At 39.4% G+C, this 23,851-nt stretch overlaps 1 protein-coding gene and 1 pseudogene across 28 annotated transcripts in view; one reads left to right on the forward strand and one right to left on the reverse strand.

Annotated features, from left to right (window-relative positions):
* The window catches only part of SUGCT (succinyl-CoA:glutarate-CoA transferase), a 782,676-nt gene that overhangs the window by 150,749 nt on the left and 608,076 nt on the right, over positions 1 to 23,851 (forward strand). The gene's annotated exons all lie outside the window — the stretch shown is intronic.
* LOC110132132 (tropomyosin alpha-3 chain pseudogene) lies at positions 15,582 to 23,574 on the reverse strand (annotated as a pseudogene).

Consider the following 23,851-nt stretch of genomic DNA (forward strand, 5'->3'; position numbering starts at 1 on the left):
TGTAGTACTTGACTCTAATAAGTATTTGATGAAAGGTGGCCTGTTACTATTTCTGTTGGTGAAATGATAATTATACCTTTGTAAAACAGTTTCTAGGAAACTATGAAATAGTTCCCTATGAATATGACCCATGACAGCTTAGGGGCAGAGTAAATAAACATACATAGCTTATTTTCTTTCTTAATGGAATTTCCACTTTAATTTCTTCTTCTTCTTTTTTCTTTTGAAAATAAAAAGGATGACGAGGTTCTGTGGTACTTTTCTGTTAAAAGAAAGCTATCCTCAGATCTTTTTTAGAAATTGTGGTATCGAGCCATTGCCCAAATGTACCATTATTGAAAGAATGGCAGTTTGAAGAGAATCATATACAGCACCACCATTCAAATGTTGAAGGGAATAGGGCTTCTAGTTTACTGGAGTGTTTAGTTAATTAAGATTTAGTATAAATTCATACTTAATGATGGAGAAGGCAATGGCAAGCCACTCCAGTACTCTTTTCTTGCCTAGAAAATCCCATGGACAGAGGAGTCTGGTAGGCTGCAGTCCATGGGGTCGCTAAGAGTCAGAAACGACTGAGCAACTTCACTTTCACTTTTCACTTTCATGCATTGGAGAAGGAAATGGCAACTCACTCCAGTGTTCTTGCCTGGAGAATCCCCAGGGACGGCGGAGCCTGGTGGGCTGCCGTCTATGGGGTCGCACAGAGTTGGATACGACTGAAGTGACTTAGCAGCAGCAGCAGCTTACTTGATGAAATGAAACATGACAAAAATGATTTTCAAAAATAATCTCTGAGGAGCCTATTTCTATAAAAGATACATACCTACCTCTTTGAGAACCAAAAATTGTGGAGATTTCTCCTTCTGTTTTAAAAAGCGAGAGGACAGAATATTCTGAACGTTTGTTCTTGTAACTTTAAGATTGCAGTGAATTTTGATCATCTCTACCCAGTAAAAAATGCCAGAAGATTTTCTATTGGGAACAAAGGTGCAAGTGATAGCAAATGGGTTATGTTTCAGAGGTTTCTGCAAACTTTTGGAACTTAGCACTGACAAGTTACAATATTCAGAAGTTTTTTTTTTTTTTTTTTTAAATTTAAGGCACGAATTGTCTGAATTTCCCCTATCCCCTTTGTTCTAAAGGTTTTCTCCAGCTAGCTTTTGATTATTTACTTTAAAGTTTATTTTTGTCTTAATCCTAATGAACTTGGGATTCTTCTTAAAACAAAACAAAATCATTTATTTGAAGATCTTGGTTACTTTGAAACCACTTGGCTAGGATTCTGCCACAGTCTTAAGAACATAATTGACTGGGCAGTCCAACAGGCAGATAAAATTAGGGCAGACGATTCAGCTACCGGCAAGATGGCTGCCACCCTTTCAGCTTCTCCTTAGAAAATCTTCAGCTTTCTCTGATTTAAAGTAAAATCCCTAAATTTAAAACATTAATAAATTAGGCAACATGATGTTTAAGGAGAGCATGTTGCACAAATAATAAACATATATGACTGTTCAAAAACTATTGTCATTTAAAAAAATCAGTATTGCCTTTAACTGATAAATATGGTCTCTTTAATACAACACTAAGAGGTAAAATAGAAAGTTGGACCATAAAGAAGGCTGAACGCTGAAGAGTTAATGCTTTTGAATCGTGGTGCTGGAGAAGACTCTTGAGAGTCCTTTGGACTGCAAGAAGATAAAACCAGTCAATCCTAAAGGAAATCAACCCTGAATATTCATTGGAAGGACTGATGCTCAAACTGAAGCTCTGATACTTTGGCTACCTGATATGAAGAGCTGACTCATTGGAAAAGACCCTGATGTTGGGAAAGATTGAAGACAAAAGAAGAAGGGGCAGCAGAGGATGAGATGGTTAGATAACATTACTGACTCAATGGACATGAATTCGAGCAAACCACAGGAGACAGTGGAGGACAGAGGAACCTGGCATGCTGCAGTCCATAGGGTCACAAAGAGTCAGACACGACTTAATAACTGAACAACAATAAAAGTAGAAAGAGGCACAAGGAAAGGCGTTGTTTCACAAGGAATAAATCTGAAATTCATTTAGGATCTTACCAGTTTCTCTTGCATTCTCAATATTCTTCTCAATATATGTGCAGAATTGATGGGACTGTATGTTGTCTTATGCTTATCAAATTTGGCTAAAATGATTCTAAATAATCAAATGCCTTTTTGAATATTCAGCTAAGTAATAATATTGTTGACTAAATGATATTGTATTATAATAATCAGCATAATCACCATCAGTAACATTTATTAAATGATTGCTGTGTCTGTTATTAAGTATCAATACTTTATATATAGTAATTCTATCATCACAGCAGCACTGTGGATTAGATATAGCTACCATCCTCACTGTCAGATGAGGAAACTGAGGCATGAGAGGTTAGGTAACTTGCCCAAGGTCACACGTAAGTGTGTAGCTGGGATTCAAACCAAGGTAGATGGTTTAGTCGCTAAGTCATGTCCGACTTTTGTGACCCTTTGGACTGTAGCCTGCCAGGCCCCTCTGTCCATGGGATTCTCCAGGCAAGCACACTGGAGTGGGTTGCCATTTCCTTCTCTAGCTGATATACAGGCAGATGATGTGATGCTACTTACTTCAACTGACATGTGTAGTTTGATTTTCTATCTTCATCCCACTTTTGAGGAAGAATTATGTGACATTTTCTTCTACATAATTTCGCCTTTAGGACTGCCAAGAGCAATTGAAGAGGTATCAATAATTCTGTTGTTTACTCCTTACCGGGATCCTTAATTATGCCTTAATAGCAAATTTCATTTGGGAAATCAGGTTGTACATCTTTTGAAGAAATCCTCTGATTGCCTATGCTAAAATTGTAGTAGACTTAAAATCAAGTTATAGTGGAACAGCCATCTCTGCTTTGTCTGTGTCATGGGAATAGTTCTGTCCTTGAGCAGCAGAGGAGCTTGAGATGGCCTTAGCTATTGTGAGGCTTATAGTTTCTGGTTGTCAAGTGGCATTTCTGTGAGTTTTGGAGGCTTTGGCAGGAATTGGGGTGGGAATAAGTGAACATGGGGAGGAGAGAAGGGGCATGGGGTAGGGCAGAAGCCAGGTAGGTAGATCTACAAGTGCTCCAACCCCATTTCAATCAGAGCAGCTCCACTTTTTGTTTATTTAAAAAACAGGGTCCATCACTTAACAATGATTATTTGTCATAGAACAATCGACCTGTACTGAAGGTCCCACAGGACCAAAAAGTGGGTTTTTTACACATCTGTGTGTGTTTCCTCCTTGTTGGTGGCTCCTAGAATCAGTAAAGGGGCTAATCCAGCTGAGATGGAGGTCTTGGCAGGAGTTTGTGTGAGGCCTCGCAGAGCCCCTCTGTGAAGGAGCACACACGTTACCTCCCAGCTGAGAGGCAAGCCCGGTGTCTCTGTGCAGAGGTCAAGGCTCTTTGCTTTCAAGTTGTGGTGCTGGAGAAGACTCTTGAGATTCCCTTGGAATACAAGGAGCTCAAACCACTCAGTCCTAAAGGAAATCAACCCAGAATATTTGTTTGAAGGACTGATGCTGAAGCTCCAATAATTTGGCCACCTGATGCGAACAGCTGACTCATTGGAAAAGGGCCTGGTGCTGGGAAAGATTGAGGGCAAGAGGAGAAGGGGGCAGCAGAGGATGAGATGGTTGGATGGCATCACCGACTCAATGGACATGAGTTTGAGCAAACTCCAGGAGATAATGAAGGTCAGGGAAGCCTGGTGGGCTGCAGTCCATGGGGTCACAAGGAGTCGGACACGACTTAGTGACCGAAAAGCAAGGCTCTTTGACTCAGGTAAATCATGTGAGACTGGATTCTAGAAACATTTGGACCTGGGGATGTCCAGGGCAAATGCTGTTGAAATCCTCATAGGTGTGCTTAGCACTGATACAATACCCTGATGGCTCCCTGCTCAGGTGCAGTTTACCTGGGGGGAAAGAACTGAGTTCTGATGTGGTACAAATTACTCTTATAATATAATTCAGTATTGGGCCCCAAAGCATACAATGAAAGAAAAGCTATATGATGTTAAGTTCTGAAGTGAGTGTATGCTGGAGACTCGAGCACTTCATGTCCACATATATAAATGTGGCTGTGAAGTATGCTATTTCCTCTCCTAGTTCTGTTTCTGGCATTTAGGGGAAGGGGTTCTGCTGCAGGGACTCTGCTCAGACAGAGGAGTTGCTATGTGTGCAAGCTGAGTGGAGCTAGGTTTTTAAAAAATCATGTTAATAATTCATTTGACCTGATTTTATTTTATTATTATTTAAAAAATTTTTTATCGGAGTATAGTTGACTTATGTGGTGTTAGTTTTAGGTATACAGTAAAGTGAATCAGTTATACATACACACTTATGGACTCTTCTTTTAGATTCTTTTCCCATATAAGCCATTCCAGAGCACTGAGTAAGGTCCCCTGTGCTACACAGCAGGTCCTTATTAGTTTTCTGTTTTATACACACGCATGCTCAGTAACTTCAGTTGTGTCCGACTCTGCGACCCTGTGCACTGTAGCATGCCAGGTTCCTCTGCCCATGGGATTCTCCAGGCAAGAATACTGGAGGGGGTTGCCGTGCCCTTCTCCAGGGGATCTTCCCGACCCAGCGATTGAAGCTGCATTTCCTATGTCTCCTGCACCGTAGGTGGATTCTTTATCCGTTGATTCACCTGGGAAGTCCACTTTATACATATTAGCATGTATATGTCAATCCTAGTCTTCATTCTCCTCATTTTAACTGGGAAATTATTCTCAGGTGTGTCTTGCCTCTTCTCTTTCCTGAGTGTGAAAGCAGGTGTGAAATGCCAGGTCTTTGTCACTTCATGGAGGAGTGGCATTGGAATTACCTGGAAGCTTGTTGGAAATGTTAGATTCTTGCTTATTCTACTGAACTAGAATCTGAGCTTTAACAAGATCTCCAGGTGATGTATTTTCATGTTAGATTTTAAGAAGTTAGCTCTCAAGTGTATGAGATATCCTTTTGGTCATTGCACTATGAGTCCACTAGATGTCATTCTTGTAACCTGGTAATGGGAAGGGCGCCCCCCCCCCCCCCAAAGTGGGAACTTGGAAGAATCCATGAATATGAACATGTTATTAGGTGATTTCCTCCCCATCCATAGAGCTACTGATACTCATGTTGATTATGTAAGGTAAAACTACTCTTCTTGCTGGTTCACAGTCCTGGAGAGAGATTCCTAGGAATGATTTTCATTTTGTGGAATTAGCACTCGTGCCTTCCATTTTTCCCTCCTTTAAGCCTCCTGTTGCTTGGGTGAGTGCTGTCATTATATAACCTTAGCATAAACTATGCTGCCAGTTGCTGTGACTGACTGGTTCACTTAGAGAACGGCATCTTGGCCTCCCTAACACAGCGACACAGACTAAATGGACAGGTTTGATCTCTGTAGAAATGATTGAGCGCAGAAAGAAAGCAAGGCTGTATTCTGCTATTATCATCCACTTCTGTGGGATTGTTGGAGGAAGGGCAGACCTTTCTGAATTCTTGGGGGTATCTCAGAGGTGGTTTTACAAAGAAATCTACTTCTGCTTAGAAAGAAGTGTCCCAAGTGTAATCTTGGAGGGTGTTAGTTAGTTTCAGTCATGAAGATGAATATAAAGGACATTTACAGGTATAGTAAGACCCAGAGGGAAATGCTCTACTTTCAGAGACGTATGAGGCCCCTGGGACAGGTCCTGCTAACAGCTGTTTAGGTCTGAATATTAGGAATGAGGGGTGAAGAGGCTAAGGACTATGCTTTAGAGGATCCAATTTTTTGCCGGATGCCCAGTTTGAGAAAAGTTAGTTCTTGAAATAAATCAATCCTTGAAAAATTCTTCTCCCTTTGAGTCTGATGTGTGTGTGTGTGTTGTATCTGTTTCAATTAGCAAGGGTAGCAGACAAGTAGTAGAGTAGCAGTGTGTGTGTGTGTGTGTGTGTGTGTGTGTGTGTGTGTGTGGACTTGTGTTTTTGTGTGTGCTGCCTCTTCTTGGTGTGTGGGAGGGGCATTTATAATCTATAATATCACTAAATGAATAAAAATACACCATGTTTAACTTGATTTCAGCCTAGCAAACATTGATGTGAAAACAGCTTGGTTTTAGCTTAAATGTAACTTCGTTTTGTTCAAAATAATTAAGGTGGCCATAGTATTTACTTTGACTCTTTAGAGTCCTTTTGCAATGTTTTGTTATTATGTGATTCCTGATGACCCGGTGCAGAATTAACTTTTAAGAATATTACCAAGAATCAGTTTCATTTTTAAAAATGGTACCTAAATTATGGAAAACGAGCCTAAGAGGCTCATTCCCCATCCCTAGCCAGGGTCTAAGTTTCTACTTCTGCAGTTGATAGGATTTTACACCACCATCCCCATCACTGTTAAATTTCCTTTTTAATTGTTGCTGCTAAAGTTGCAGATGCTACCAGAGATAGCAGCATGTTTTTGATGTATGATTTAAAAGCATGGGCCTTGGATTCAGACAGACCTCGGGCAAATTGCTTCATTTCACCAAGCCTCAGTTTCTTCATTTATAATCTTAGCTGCCTCATGGGTGGTGCTGATGATTTAAGCAGCCAGTACAGATAAAGTGTGTAGCCTAGAGTCAGACACATGCTGTGTGTTCAGCAGAACATACACCATAGGTGTATATTATCCCAGTTATTATTCCTACACCTCTAGCTCTCGTCCTCATCTTTCAGTTGTTAGAATACAGTCCACCAACTGCGGCAGGAGCCCTTGTTCATACACTCTTTCTCCACCAGATGACAGCTCCACGTCAAGGAGCTCATCTCCCTCCACCTGGCAAGTGTGTGTGTGTGTTTGTCTGTGTGTGCAGATGGGTGGCCGGGGAGCAGATCAGTTCAGTGCCCAGTGGTAGGGAGGCTATTGATCCTAGCATTGCAACAAGGAGAGAAGTTCTCTTTACAACCCATACTGAAATCCTCAAGGAGAATTCCCCTCAGTGTCACACAATGGTGGTCAAGTTCAGCAGGATGGAGACTAGTTAGCACAGTTAATGTGTTTGGTACAGCCATATCACAGGCTGACCCAGGGTCCTATTCACCTATTTCTCAAGAGAAACAGATTTGGAGATGCAAAACTGAAATCTCAAATGAATTTTTGCAGTATAAATTCTGGATCGCCTGCTCTTTACAATCTTTACTGCTTTGGAATGACCTTTTTGATTCGGAGAGGACCTCTAGGCTTTGAATAGTTGTAACTTCTATCTCAGGGTTCCCTGGAACATCACCTAGTTAGCAGTAGCATCAGCAAGCTACTGTGAAGAAGTTCGAAGAGATCTTTTATCCTGAAAGCACCCTTGTAGAAATCTTTGCAGTTCCAATATGAGTTACCTTATGGTTTGACGTGACAATATTCTGTTGATGAAGAACAATGGAGATTTTGGTGTAATAGCAATTGTATTAGTGTGCTGCCTTAAGGGATATAACATATTAAACAATTAATTAAGCTTTTTTTTTTGCTACACTTTTGGAGTCTGCGTTGGAATTATTTTTTGTTTTTGCACAGTTTATGTATATGTATATATACACACACACACACACATATATATGTATGTATGTATATATTTGATAATTGTTTGAAAGGCTCTCCAAAAAAACCTTAAAAGGGGTATGGATTGTTCTTTTTTCCTTACCATGTAATTCTTGTTTCCATTGCAAGGAGTCAAATCAGTAAGGTCAGTCCCAGTTCAAAGAAGCTGGCAGAGGGGAGGGTGGTTAGGGAACAAAACTTATAATGGTGTTACTGTGTAGATTGCCAAATAATCTGAGGTTTGTTCAGCAAATATAATGGTGCATTGAGGTGTTGTGTTAGTGTGGGGGTCCAGAAAATGAGCTCTGTGTGTAGTGAATCTGTTAAGCGGCAGTTTACGGTTTAACCGAAAAATTGGGAGAAAGTTGCTAAGTGCCGAGGAAGCATGAGACCCAATCTGACACAGACTGGGAGGGTGACAGTGGTGGTGAGTGGAAAGAGGGGAGTGAGAAGGGGATTCTGTGGAGTACTGGGTGAAGGTGTGGATGGCAAAATTCTCCATCTGTATACACAGAAAATTAACAGTCTTTATAAAAAAGCAAAGCCCCAAGTATTTAAATGCATGTAAACTCTAGGGCTTTGCAGGTGGCGCTACTGGTAAAGAACCCACCTGCCCCTGGCTTGGGAAGATCCCCTGGAGGAGGGTACGGCAACCCACTTCAGTAATTTGCCTGTAGAATCCCATGGACAGAGGAGCCTGGCAGGTTACAGTCCATAGGGTTGTGAAGAGTCGGACATGATTGAAGCAACTTAGCATGCGTGCATGCAAGGATCCCAATTCCATTTTCTTTTCATAGGCTCAATAGAAAGATAAAATGTAGATGCTAGTGAAAGCTGGTACCACAACATTAGGAAGCTTTCCTGGTAGCTCAGACTGTAAAGAATCTGCCTGCAATGTGGGAGACCTGGATTCGATCCCTGGGTTGGGAAGATCCCCTGGGAGAGGGCATGGCAACTCACTCCAGTATTCTTGCCTGGAGAAATCCCATGGACAGAGGAGCCTGGCGGGCTACAGTCCATAGCGTTGCAAAGAGTCGGACATGACTGAGTGACTGTGCACACACATAGGAATCTTAAGGATGGATGAGCTGTTGAGATTATAACATTTTACATATAAAAATGATGAAAACTGAATGAATATAATAAAAACAGTAAATGAAAAGATTCTGGACAAATAAATTCTCTGTGGATGAGAAATTCATGCTCACTAATAAGATTAAATTTAGGGACACTATGGACAGTGGTTCTGAAGTATTTTTTTTCTTTCTTTCTTTTGGCTCATAATTACTTTGAGAGGCTGACGAAAGCTTGGAATCCTTTCTGAGAAAAGTTCACATACCCAATACATGCATGATTTGCCTATAATTTTGGGAGCTTCTCAGACCTCTTGAGATTCGTCCCTGTATTCCCAATGAAGACCAGCTGAATAGGGTTAGGCTATTGAAATTGTATTGATGACACCGGAAAACTAGACCAAATAGTAATTAGGAGGGAAATCACACCCTGAGACTGGAAGATCTCACACAAATGTCTGCTTCATAGGGTTTGAAGTTTTTAGAATTAAGGATAGAATGGAATTATCCTGAATTTGGGCCTAGGATTAGACAGGGATTGGTTCAGGAAGTTATCTGTGACTATTGTAATAATGCTCACAACTCAGTTACATTCAATCTTCTAAAGGGGCGTGAAAGAAACAAAATTCCATCAAATTGTTACTCAGTTTTAGAAAATGGAACTCTGATCAGATCAACATGTGCATGAAGTTAAAATTGAAAGTAATATTTTAAAAAGTTTGTAACTTGTAGGAAGCCTGGAAATGCTTTAAACAGGTTCATGGAAGGGCAGGAAAATATGTCACATAACAGAGACAAAAAACTTTTGCATCCGTCTCATAAAGTAAAAGAAGCAAATATAAGGGGAAAAAGTAGGCAAAAGATTATTCAAGTGAGAACAGGGAAAGCCTCAAAGTGTGACAGGTCAGGTGTAAATAAGAAGTCAGTCAGACTGTAAAGGAATTCAAGAAACAGCACAAAAGGACTGCAATCCAGAAATAAAAGCTTTTTTATACATGAAAGGCAGAATGTCACTTGGAAACTCAACAGGACTGCTTGATGATCAGGGTGCAAAAGACGTGCTCACAAGGAAGAAAGGAGATCTAGAGGCTCAATGAAATCTTTGCTTTGCTCTTTGTTGAAACATAGAAATTTCCTCTGTCATCATGTCTTTTGAAGCAAAGAGGTGAGAGATGTAGTATTAGATCAAATAGTGGTTGGGGAACATGATGTTCTACTTGATTGACATGCTGGATATAAGTAAATTGCTGAAACATTCTGTCATCCATTAGAAGAGTCTAAAGAAACTCAAGGGAATAAATTGACCAAAATGCAAAACAACTCACTGTACTTACTCTTTAGTGTGAGTGAATTCCATTCTGGCTTTCGTTCTAATGAGGGCACCGAACAATCTATCAGTGAATCTCAATTCATATGGGTGGACTTCAAAAGTTGTAGGATGGTTGATTACTTAGTATAGTGATGGAGGAAAATAGCCTGTTTTCTTTTAGGACAGGGTGGATTGTCTGAAGAGGTAAATAAGCACCAGGAAAAAATCAAAACAAAGCAAATGTAATTTGTTTAGACTTTTAAGGAATCAGTGACAAAGTTTCACAAGAAAGCTATTCTGAATTGTGTTACCATGGTATTAGGAGGAACATTTTTATCACATGTAGGTATTAATAAAGGAAACAAAAAGTAGGGTGTATGAGCCTGCTGTTGATGGAGATGTGTAAACAGTGAGGCCCTTCCAGAAATTTCTGCTGGACCTTTTTATTCAACATAGATAACCTAGAAGAGTAAGTACACTATGACATTTCCCAAGGTGGAGGACTAAGCTTTTTTGGCTAGTGAAATTATGAATCAACAGGAATAAGCTTTTGAAAAATCGTTTAAGTGGACAGGAAAGTAGCAGGAAGGCTTGGTACTGCGAGAAGTGCTACCCATTTAGGGAAAAAGAAATCAGACTAAACGTGTAAAATTGTGGGCTCTGAATTACTTAGAAACCTGCTTTCATTTAGGGACCAGGAAAGGAATTTAGAGGCATTGTAGTTGCATCCTTCTGAATAGGCCATTGAATTTCAAAAGGTTCAGAAACCAAAGGCCCACGTGAAGCAAAACCGTTGTGCCTGTGCATTCTTTCAGGTTGTTGTTGTCGTTTTTTTTTTTTTTTTTCGTATTTCGAAGAGAGGTAGGAGAAAGATCTGGTTTTAAATCCTGACTTAGTCTTCAAAGGATAGTTATGAGGACCAAATTAAATATATGTGAAATTGCCTAGTACGGTGGTTCATGGCAATCTTTGAAAGTAGTATCAGAGGGGACATGATGAAATTAGGCTCTCCTGACTGGAACAAATCATTCAAGCTCTTACCAGGTGTAGGAAGATGCTGATCTAATTTCTTTCTAACTCAGCAACGGGTAGCTTACTTCTTACAAGGGAGACAATTTCATTTTTGCACAGCTCTGATTGGCACTAAGACTTTATTCTTAGCTGAAAGCTACCTTTCTTGTGATTTATAGGCAACAGAGTAACAGAGAAGAAAGGGGACTTGAGAGATCATGCAGACAAAATCTTTTATTTTATGAAGGAATATAAGGTGAAATCATTTCTCAGGAAAGCAAATGGGGGTGAATTGCCAATTTGTGAACTCTGAGCTTTCTGTTAACAGGGTACTCAGCCATAAAGTTCTGTACACGAACGTACACACCTCTGTTTAGTTCATAGTTACTAGATGTTTAACTTAAGGGCAGGCTCTTTGCAGAGTGTGGGGGGTACTTGGCATTCCATTTCTGAGAGTCTTTAAAAAAATTCCTGAGAGACTTGTCACCCATATCGACACTTTCCAATCCCAGCATATTGGAAGTCAATAGAAGGTCCCAAGAATTTAATAGTCAGTCTTCCTAAACCTTGAAAGAATCTAGTCTTAAATATCTTCTGTTTTATTTTTCTCACATTTATATTTTATTGACATGTAATTGACATGTAGGGGCTTCCTGGGTGGCTCAGATGATAAAGAATCTGCTTACAATGCAGGAGACCCGGGTTCTATCCCTGGGTTGGAAAGATCCCCTGGAGAAGGGATTGACAACCCATTCCAGTATCCTTGCCTGGAGAATCCCCATGGACAGAGGAGCCTGTCAGGCTACAGTCCATGGGGTCACAAAGAATCGGACATGAGTGAGTGACTACCACTTTCAGTTTTAATTGACATATAACACTATATTAGTTTTCAGTGTAAAACATAATTTTGATATATGTTTATATTGTGAAATGATCACCACATTAAGTTTAGTTAGTATTGATCACCTCATATTGTTACAAATTTTTTTCCTGTGATGAGAACTTTTAAGATCTACTCTCTTAGCAAATTTCAAATATTGAAATATGTGTGACATATAGGAAACTTTCTATGTGACGTAAGTACTGTTGATAAACATCTTTGCTTTATTGATTATTTATAAATAAGTAAATAATATTTATTTAATTATGTATGTATTTGATAAATCTCAAGGCTAAGTTAAGAAGTAAGATCCATGGTTATACTCCAATGTATTTATCTACATCCATCTGCCACTCTCAGGTTTATCTCAAAATTTGATCCTAGTTCATCTTTTCATTCCCTAAGATGATTATGATTATAGCTGTTAGAAATGAATATTGTCTCATTAACTTAGAGCTACTGTAATTACTTGTGTGATGTACATTACTATTAATTCATGTTATTTTATTCATCTATATACTAATTACCAGCATACCATATCACAGAATGTGCCAGCCACACTCACAGAGTAAATTAGACAGACTTGGGACTTGAATCCAGAACTTTACAAAGTCAGGGAATCAGAAACCAACCCTTTCGTAGCTATGCCAGGTTTTCAGACATGGACTCTGTCTGAAAAAAAGGAAAAGGGAACATAGACACCTATGTAGTTGACATTTCACAAACTCTATCAAAAGAGTGGAATTTGTTGGGCTGATCCTCCAACTTGAAATTTTGTTTTTCCTCCCCACCACCTCTGGCCCCTTCCTTCCCCAAACATTTCTGTTAGCAGAAAGTCTTATCTCCTTTTCCTTCCCACCTTTCATGTAAATCCCAGGGCCAGGTGACCAAGTGGTGAATACCCAGTGTGTTTGTATTAGCCCCATGGTATGGTAGCTCCTCAGGTGAGGCACACTCTGGTTCAATGATGGCTTTTTATTTTCTTTCTTCCTAAAACTTGAGAGATTATAAATTTAAATTGCCAGCTTGGGATGTGTTTCCATGCACATGAATTCATAAAACTTTGCCTCATTGATATTTCTGTTTGCATTACTTATTAGTGTGTTTATTTTACTTGGATATTTAGAAGGCCCTTACTATGCAGACCTATCTTGAGCTCCCCTTGTTTAGCATTCATTACCAGTTTTTAATATGTATCCCCCCCTCAAGCTGATTTATTTCATTTTCTGTATTGTAGCTGTTAGGGCAAATCACGTACCATGGTCCAGATCCCTTTGGTGCCTGATATTTTGGTGGCTCATGAGGTGAGAATAGTTTTTACATTTTGAGAAGTGGTAAGAGAAATCAAATGAAGAATAATATTTTGTAATGCATGAAAATTATATGAAGCTTAAATTTTAGTGTTCATAAGTGAAGTTTTATTGACTCTTAGTCATGTTCATTTGATTATGTATTATTTGCATCTGCTGTTGACAACAGAAGAGCCTGGGCAGAGACTATGGCCTACAAAGCTGAAAATATTTACAACGAGCCCTTTACAGAAAAAGTTGGCTGACCCTTGTTATAAAGTATCTGCAAAGACCCAGTCAGCAGCACTCCATGTTCCCCATGGATCTTTTCCTTTCTTAGAGTTCCAGCTTGGATTCCACTTCCTTCATGACCCAATTAAGCATTTGATTGATTGCATAGTTCTCTCATATCAATAGTTTTATGTATATTGTTTTTTCTTTTTTCTCCTTCTTTTTTTGTAAATGTGATCTTTTTGAAGACAGGAACCATATACGGTGTTTAGCAACATATTACTAAGCCAAGAATTAGGCATGAGGTACTTGGCTCCAATGAAGTGTTTGCTGACTTTAATTGGAATTCTTTAAGTTGGGTCTTCTAGATTTCATTTAAGGAGCCACAGTGGAGAAGGCAAGATTTTGATATACAAATAATTATATGATCACTGTTTTAATTGTGGTTTGTATAGTGAACTGTGGAAGCACAGAAGAGCAAGTAACCAGAGGAGTCAGAAAAGGCTCCCCATAGGAAGTGAAACTTGATGTAAATCTTGTGTACAAGGCATGGATGGAAGAGTGCAGCCAAGTGAACTTTCATTCTCTTGCATTTGCCAGGAGAGGGATGAAAACCATCCTAAGTCTGGTGTTATCAATTTCATGAATACTTTTATCCTTGCATTATATTATATCCTTGTATATATCTTTTGTGATTATATGCTAAGTTGCTCAGTCATGTCTGACTCTATGCAACCCTTTTGACTGTATCCCTCCAGGCTCCTCTGTCCATGAGATTCTCCAGGCAAGAATACTGGAGTGGTTGCCATGCCCTCCTCCAGGGGATTTCTCCAACCCAGGGAGAGAACCCCCATCTCTTAAGTCTTCTGCATTGTCAGGCACATTCTTTACCACTAGCACCACCCGGGAAGCCCCATATATCTTTTAAAAATATTTATTCATTTAGCTGCACCAGGTCTTAGTTGCAGCCCTTGGGGTCTATCTTTGTTGCGGCATGCAGGATTTTTTTAAATTTTTTTTTTCAGTTGTGGCCTGCGGGATCTTTAGTCACATCATGTAAGATCTAGTTCCCTGACCAGGGATGGATCCCCACACCCTGTATTGGGAACACGGAGTCTCAGCCACTGGATGACCAGGGAAGTCCCCTGCACATGATCCATTCTGTTAGTGGTTGGGAATAGGGTAGAGCTGGTACAAAGCTTTGGTCTCAGAGGTCTCATCTTTATTTTGTCTAGTCAATTGTTGCCCAAAGATACCAAAAAGCTGAAAACCTGAATAATAGTTCTTTTTCCAGCTAACTCTTCCTGGAATCACCTTTCTAGTTTGGTGGGTATTTTTTACAGAGCAATGAAGTTTCCTAAAATGGAGTCTTTCTCTGGGCTGTTTGGCTCTCAGTAAGGTAGGCCCATACCTTTTCCCTTCTTCTGTAGAAACGGCAATATGAATTAAGCTAAAATGAGAAAGTGAGAAAGGGATTAGAAATCAGAAGTGAGAAAAAGATTAGACTTCTGCTTCAGAGCTATAGAGTTATCTGGAATGTTTTGCAAATGGTTGCTACATCATCAACAGCAAAAAAGATAATTACAAAATGTATACATCACAACATGCTTTTGTAGACACTTTGCATTGTGCTCTGCTCAGTTCAGTTCAGTTCAGTCGCTCAGTCATGTCCAACTCTTTGCGACCCCATGGACTGCAGCACGCCAGGCTTCCCTGTCCATCACCAACTCCTGGAGCTTGCTCAGCTCATGCCCATCAAGTCGGTGATGCTGTCAAAACATCTCATCCTCTGTTGTCCCCTACTCCTCTTGCCTTCGATCTTTCCAAGCATCAGGGTCTTTTCCAATGAGTCAGTTCTTTGCATCAGGTGGCCAAAGTATTGGGAGCTTCAGCTTCAACATCTGTCCTTCTAATGAATATTCAGGACTGATTTCCTTTGGGATTGCCTGGTTTGATTTCTGAAAGGAAACCACTTCAGCATTCTTGCCTTGAGAACCCCATGAACAGTATGAAAAGGTATCGTGCTCACATTCCTTTAAACGTTGTTCCCAAAGGTGCTCGGCCTCTAGCCCAACTGGACTTCTGGGCCAAGGCAGTTTGGTAAAGATACAGGAGTGGGGTTGGGAGAGGTGAAAGCAGCCTTCCAATTACAGATCAGTCCTCACTTTAAGATCCGCTTCGGGCAGACTGTTTCCAGGTGGAGTCAGAGTCAGAGGCAGGAGCAGCAGCAGGGCGGGACTAGGGTGCTCTGCATCTCATTCAGGTCAGGCAGAGTCTGGTCCAGTGTCCTTCGGTGCATCTCACTGTCTTCCAAAGCATCAATTGTCTTTCGCAGCTTGACTGTCGATCTCTCAGCAAACACAGCATGGATATCCGCCTCTTTAGATTATCACTAAGAATCTTTATCTCTTTCTCATATTTGTCTTCTTTTTCAGAGTACTTCTCAGCAGCACTCAGACATTTCATGTTCTGGTCCATCAGCCTGATTTGCCCATCCATCTCTTGACAACGGGACTCTGCCAGTTCAGCTTGCTCCTCTGCATTCTAAGTCTCCTTGTCATCACCAACCTATGAGCCACCTGTCTCTTCAAACTTCTGATATACCTCTTCTGCAATGTGCTTATCTTCTTCGAGTTGGATTTCCCAGAGTTCCATTTTTATCTTCAACTTTTAAGGTTTGGTTTTCAGTATCCCTCATACCTCTCTTGTTCTCATCAGCAACTTTCTGGGCTTCATCTAGCTTTTGCAGAGCAGTGGCCAGGCGCTCTAAAGCATGGTCCAGCTCCTCTTCATCCAGCTGGAATCTGTGGTTCAAGGGGGGCACCTCAGCCCATTATATTTGTAATTTTGTTTTCCCATGTTTTGAATTTAAAACTCATCTATAGTTTATTTTCATATGTAGTATAAAGTAGGTTTTAACAATTTTCCCCTTCTGCATGCATGCATGGTATGTCGCTTCAGTCGTGTTCGACTCTTGCGACCCTCTGGACTGTAGTCCACCAGGCTCCTCTGTCCATTGGATTCTCCAGGCAAGAATACTGGAGTGGGTTGTCATGCCCTCCTCCAGGGGATCCCAACCCAGGGTTTGAACCTGAGCCTCTTATGTCTCCTGCATCGGCAGGTGGGTTCTTTATTATGAGCACCAGCTGGTTTTCCCTCTAGGGCTTCTGCTAAGTCGTGTCAGTCGTGTCTGACTCTGCACAACCCCATAGATGGCAGCCCACTGGGCTCCCCCGTCCCTGGGATTCTCCAGGCAAGAACACTGGAGTGGGTTGCCGTTTCCTTCTCCAGTGGATGAAAGTGAAAAGGGAAAGCAAAGTCGCTCAGTCGGGTCCGACTCTTCATGACCCCATGGACTGCAGCCTACCAGGCTCCTCCGTCCATAGGATTTTCCAGGCAAGAGTACTGGAGTGGGTTGCCATTTCCTTCTCCTTCTCTCTTAGTATTAACAGATTATTCTAGAATATTGAATTAAAGTTTATTTTTTGTCAATCGTTTAAAATGTTAATATTATCATGTATTAAATTTACAGGTGTTGGACATTTTCTGACCCCTGTCTTCTCTTTACTCATGTGTGCTCAGTTGCTTAGTCATGTCCAACTCTTTGTGACCCATGGACTCTAGCCTGCCAGGCTGCTCTGTCCATGGGATTATCCTGACAAGAACACTGGAGTGAGTTGCCATTTCTTCCTCCAAGCGATCTCCTGACCCAGGGATTGAACCTGTGTCTCCTGCGAATCCTGAATTGGCAGGTCGACTCTTTACCACTGAGCTACTTGGGAAGCCCTCTCTTTACGTATATCTCCTCTCAAATTTGTGTCACTCTCTATAATGTGCTCTGATATTCTGTGGTGAACATTTACTCCTTGTTTTTCCTTTTGACTATTGACTTAGGTATTTTTGTTGGTGATTTCTTTCCAAACAGGTAGAATCATTTTTTTTTTCAAGTGAAAAAAATCCCTTTGAGGTTTTATTAGGAGTTGCATCAAATATATAAATTGTTTGGCAAGAATTTTCCCTTTCACCTACTGATTAATGCATTAGTATAATAGAGTTCTTAATACTGAGTTAATCAAATATTTCTGGAAACTGTTGTCTTCAATCACTTTTTTTTTTTCTTTTTTAATGCTGCTTATCTAATTTGGTAGTGTTGTACTTAAAATTTTTACATCTATTTTTCTAACAGTCATTAGTTTTTCTTTATTGTTTTCTCAGTTGTAGTATGAAGGCAATGCTAGATTTGGGGATCAAATTTGGCACTTTTCCATTCTTATTAGTCTTTGAATTTCTTTTTCATTTTTAAAATGATTGGGATATAATTTACATGTAGTATTGTGTAAGTTCAAAGTGTACAACATGTTGATTTGATGAGTTTATATATTGCAATGTGACTGCCATCTTAGTGTTAGCTAACACTTACTCTATCACAGCACATAATTATCATTCTTTTTTGGTAGTGAGTATATTAAGAGCTAGTCTCTTAGCAGCGTTAAAGTTGCACTTCTTTATGTAATAGAAGAAATATATTTTCTTTAAATATTTGATAAAAAACTTTTCTAAAAACTATCTGGTTCCAGTGCCCCTTCTTAGGGGTAAGTTTTAGTTTGTAATATTTATTAATTTAGCTCTTTGGTTTAAGTAATGATCATTGCTTTAAATACATAATATTTTCTATTTTTTAATTAATCACCTCTGTTTGTCATCAGGCCTCTCTAATTTTGTGTGTTTGATGATTGATCCTCTTTTTTACTTCAATTTAAGTCAGGATAAATTAAATTGAGCTATTTAAAATCCTAAAGGATGATGCTGTTGAAATGCTGCACTCAATATGTCAGCAAATTTGGAAAACTCAACAGTAGCCACAGGACTGGAAAAGAACAGTTTTCATTCTAGTCTCAAAGAAAGACAATGCCAAAGAATATTCAGACTACCATAAAATTGAGCTAATTTCACATCCTAGCAAGGTCGTGCTCGAAATCCTTCAAGCTAGACTTCAGCAGTACGTGAACCAAGAACTTCCAGATGTACAAGCTGGATTTAGAAAAGGCAAAGGAACCAGAGACCAAACTGTCAACATCCGTTAGATCATAGAACAAGCAAGGAAATTCCAAATAGATATCTACTTCTGCTTTGTTGACTCAGCTGAAGCCTTTGACTTTGTGGATCACAACAAACTGGATAGTTCTTACAGAGATGGGAAAACCAGACCACATTACTGACTCTTGAGGAACCTATGTGCAGGTCAAGGAAGCAACAGTAAAACTGGACATGGAACAATGGGCTGTTGTTTATTTCCTCCTTTCAGAATGGGGAAAGGACTACATCAAGGTTGTATATAGTCACTCTGCTTACTTAACTTAAATGACGAGTACATCATGAGAAGTGCTGGGCTGGGTGAATCCCAAGCTAGAATCAAGATTGCCAGCAGAAATATCAACAATGTCAGATATGCAGATATACCACTCATGGCATAAAGCAAAGAGGAACTAAAGAACCTCTTGATGAGAGTGAAAGAGGAGAGTGAAAAAGATGTCTTAAAACTCAACTTTCAAAAAACGAAGATCATGGCATCTGGTCCCATCACTTCATGGCAAATAGATGGGGAAAAAGTGCAAACAGTGACAGATTTTTTTTCCTTGGGCTCCAAAACCACTGTGGATGGTGATTGCTGCCATGAAATTAAAAGATGCTTGCTCCTTGGATGAAAAGCTATGACAAGCCTAGAAAGTGTATTAAAAAGCAGAGACATTACTTGGCCAACAAAGGTCTGTCTAGTCAAACCTATGATTTTTCCAATAATCATACATGGATGTAAGAGTTGAACCATAAAGAAGGTTGAGCATTGAAGAATTGATGCTTTTGAATTGTGGTGCTGGAGGACTCTTGAGGGTCTCTTGGACAGCAGGGGTATCAAACCAGTCAGTTTAAGCTCCAATACTTTGGCCATCTGATGGGAGAGCCGACTCATTGGAAAAGACCCAGATGCTGGGAAAGATTGAAGGCAGAAGGAGGCAACCTAGGATGAGATGATTGGATGCTATCTCTGACTCAATGAACATGAGTTTTAGAAAGCCCTGGGAGATAGTGAAGGACAGGGAACCCTGGTGTGCTATAAGTCCATGGGGTTACAAAGAGTCAGGGTTACAGCTTAGTGACTGAACAACAACAATAACTCAGATTCTTCTTTTTTTAAAGACTCTTGTCTTTATCAAAACAGTGACTTCTTCTTTAAAATTTTTATTTTTCAGTAAATTTTAAAATTCTGATTAAAGTCATATAATATAAAACATACTATTTGACCATATTTAACCATACAGTTCAGTGGCACTGAAAATGGTGTTATCTTTTTCATGAAATTTGCAGCAGGATATTTTTAGGCTGATCTTCATTTAGTAATCTTTCTGGTTTTTTAAATTGACAAATACCTTTTTTTAATCAGGAAGGTGAACTTCCATTATCTTTTTATCTATTTTAAGAAATATCAGATTATGTTTATTTTGTGTCTGTATCTGTCTTCCATATTTATTACGTCTCCTTTATTTTTGCTCCTTTTCTGCTTTCTGTGTGATGGTGTCTGCGCACAAATTCTGGGTCTTCTTCCTCAAGCCCTGCTTTCATACATTGCTTATTTTCAGTTGCAGAATGAAAACTGTGTCCCTTGCTCCCCACCTGTTGTATCGTTATCCCATTTCTCTAAAGAAAAATCTATTGTATTTTGTCAATGTTGCTGTTAAGTTATGAATTATCAGTGGACCTCTGGTGATTTCATTTATCTTGGTTCTCTTAGAATATACTTGGCTGAAAATCTTTAACATTTCTCTTTCAGTGTTTTTGATTTCAGGCGTCCAAGGTGGTGCTAGTGTTAAGTAACCTACCTGCCGATGCAAGTAGACATAAGAGATGCTGTTTCAATCCCCGGGTTGAGATAAGAGTAAGATCTTACTACCAGGGTAAGATCCCCTGGAGGAGGTCATGGCAGCGCACTCCAATATTCTTGCCTGGAGAATCCCATGGACAGAGAAGCCTGGCAAACTACAGTTCCTAGGGTTGTACAGAGCTGGAGACAACTGAAGCGACTTAGCACGCATGCATGCATGTATTGTTTCCAGTACTGTCCTCATTCTTCTTTTGAAGATAATTTCTAATACCTAAACATTAATGGCTAAATACATGAGTGAAAGTGAAAGTCTCTCAGTTGTGTCCAACTCTTTGTGACTCCATGGAATATACAGGCTATGGAATTCTCCAGGCCAGAATACTGGAGTGGGTAGCCTTTTCCTTCTCCAGGGCGTCTTCCCAACCCAGGGATCAAACCCAGGTCTCCCGCATAAATAAATCCATAAACATGGGGATCTAGGAAGAGTAACAGATAATACTTTGCACTTTAACTTCTTACAAGTTACACATTGTTTAAAAAAGTCCTCACCTGTCTGATAAGTGAATCATACTCATTATTGTTTTATTTCTATTTGTGATTTTGAATGTTTTTTTCCTTATTTATTTAGTGTGTAATGAATTTTATATTATTATATATTTATGTTCTTTGTCTTTTGTGGTATGTCTTCTTATGAGTTTTTTGCAGATTGATGCTATTATGCCTGTCTGACAGTTGTTGTATCTACTCTTTTCTAGGCTATTTTCAAGTTTTATTTATGTTTTTAATGTACAAAACATTATATTTAGGTATTAAATTATAATTTCTTTTGTGACCTCTTCTATTGTTTTTATACTTAAAATATTTTATATCTTGAAATATAATGATAATTTATCTCATTTGGTCAGTTTTATGATTTTACAAAAAAAAATCTATGTATGTTTATTTACCTCCTTTTAAGAAATAATCACAAGAAGTAAACAAATTAGGTTCCTATTTCCTTGAATGGATTATTAGATTTATTTTGGGATTCAGCATAATTGTACTAATAATAGTGTGATTGTATTTTTTTTCACTATACTTTCAGGATTCTCCAAACCTTTATGATTATTATCATATTAATTTACATAACACCCTTGTGAATTATGTAATAACTGTGATCAGAGTTCCACATGGTGTTTTTAGAACATCTCTAGGATAAATAAGGTTTAATTTTGTTAACAAAACATTTGTAAGCAGTCTTTATGACTAGTTGACATCACATTTAGAGTTTGGGATAAAAACATAGTTCTATTTAAAGGCAGCTTTGCCAACTCATCTTTTATTTTCTGTCTTCATTTTTAACCTATGGAACATTTGCTACACTTTCACCTCTTCAAACATGGATTATGATTGAAGAGATGGAGATTTGAATTTTTAGCTTAGTGATTCTCAGTCTTAGCTTCACACTGGAATCAACCCAGAAGCCTTTTAAGAAACATTAATACTCAAATTTCATGGCCAGAAAGTACTTTTTCATTGTTCTGTGATGGGACCGAGCATTAAGAGTGTTTAAAAAGCTTCCCAGGTGATTCTAATGTGCAGCCAGAGAAGAAAACGACTATTTCAGCGCTCCCCAATGTTTTTGGCACCAGGGACTGGTTTCTTGGAAGACAGTTTTTCCATAAAGCAGGGTTGTGGGGGTGATTTTGGGATGATTCAAGCACATTACATTTTTTTAAAAAAAATTTAACTTTTTCTTTTTATTTTATATTGCTCACATAGCTAATTAACAATGTTGTGATAGTTTCAGGTGGACAGCAACGTGCCTCAGCCATACATATACATGTGTGTCCATTCTCCCCCAAACTCCCCTCCCGTCCAGGCTGCCATGTAACATTGAGGAGAGTTCCCGTGCTGTACAGTAGGCCCCTGTTGGTTACCCATTTTAGATACAGCAGTGTGTACATCTTGAGCCCACACTCCCTAACTGTCCCTTTCCCCACTCCTCCCCCTACTTGCACATCTATAAAGTTCATTCTCCAAGTGTGTGAGTTTGTTTCTGTTTTGTAAATAAGTTTATTTTGTATTGGCTTTTTTTTAATTGATAGATTCCACATATAAGGGATGTCACAAGATATTTCTCCTTTTCTGACTTATTTCACTCAGTATGACAGTCTCTAGGTCCATCCATGTTGCTGCAAATAGCATTATTTCATTCTTTACAGTGACTGAGTGATATTCCATTGTACATGTATCACAACTTCTTTATCCATTCATTGAGGTTGCTTCCATATCCTGGCCATTGTAAATAGTGCTGCAATGAACATTGAGGTGCATGAGTCTTTTGAGTCATGGTTTTCTCAGGGTATATGCCCAGAAAACTGGTACAGATGAACCTATTTGCAGGGCAGGAATAGAGATGGAGATGTAAAGAACAAATGTGTGAAAATGGGAGGGAGGGAAAGGGGGTAGGTTGAATATGGAGATTGATATTGACGTGTATATACTTATATATTTTTACATGTGTGTAAAATAGATAGCTAGTGGGAAGCTGCTGTGTAGCAAAGGGAACTCAACTTGGTGCTCTGTGCTGATGTAGATGGGTGGGATGGAGGTGTGGGAGGGAGGTTCGAGAGGAAGGGGATATATGTATACATGTGACTGATTCACTCCATTATACTATAGAAACTAACACAATATTGTAAGGCAGTTCTCCTGCCCACACAAGTCAGCTGGCGTGGGAACTGGGACAGTCCATTGGGTCGGTGTCCAGAGGACTGAGCAGGGCAGAGCAGGCTGGAAAAGGATGGAGGTTGAAGGATAAAGTAAAATAACCGGGAGATTAAAAAAGAAGTGGTAATCCCAGGGAGAAGGACCATTCTGTACTATTGCACAGAAATGTGACAGATGCTTGGCGATTCTGGGGCATAACAGGGAGCACATAAGGTAGGAATGTGAAAGGAGAATGTGAAAGATGAGGCTGGAGAAATATTAATAATAGCTAAGACTTTTGGTGATGGGTGCTTGGTTAAATACTTTACATAATTTATTCCATTCAATCATCATGTAGTTATGAAGTTGCCCATATCAGGTGGCAGATATGACTCTTGTCCACAAATATGTATGTAATTTTTTTTAAGTTAACCCAGATTTGACTGTGAACCTTTACTGCATCTTGGTAAATTGTATTTCAGTCACTATTTTGGTGCCTGCCCTCTCCATGGAGTTGCATATAAATCCAGGAGATTAGCATGGTGCCACGTAAATGGGGAGGACCCTAATTTCCAGGCCTCTAGATTCTGCTTACCTTCTCTTTGTTTCTTGGAATCTCTGGATTTTCAGCCATGAGTGGGATCCTGGAGTCTTTGTGGAGGCTGTCAGCCCTGTTGAACTCTCCTAATGGGGGCTTTCTTTATCCTTCCTAGAGTCATAATCTATGTCAGAATGGAAGCTTTTGGTGAGAATCATAGGAGATATTGTCTCTTGTTCCCCTTTTAGACAAGGTTATACTTAGAGTTTTTAATTTTTATTGGAGTATTGTCCGTTTTCAATGTTGTGTTAGTTTCTGTTGTACAGCAAAGTGCATCAGGCACACACACACACACACACACACACACATCCCC

The sequence above is a fragment of the Odocoileus virginianus genome, chromosome 1, assembly GCF_023699985.2.
Source record: "Odocoileus virginianus isolate 20LAN1187 ecotype Illinois chromosome 1, Ovbor_1.2, whole genome shotgun sequence".
Lineage (NCBI taxonomy): Eukaryota > Metazoa > Chordata > Mammalia > Artiodactyla > Cervidae > Odocoileus > Odocoileus virginianus.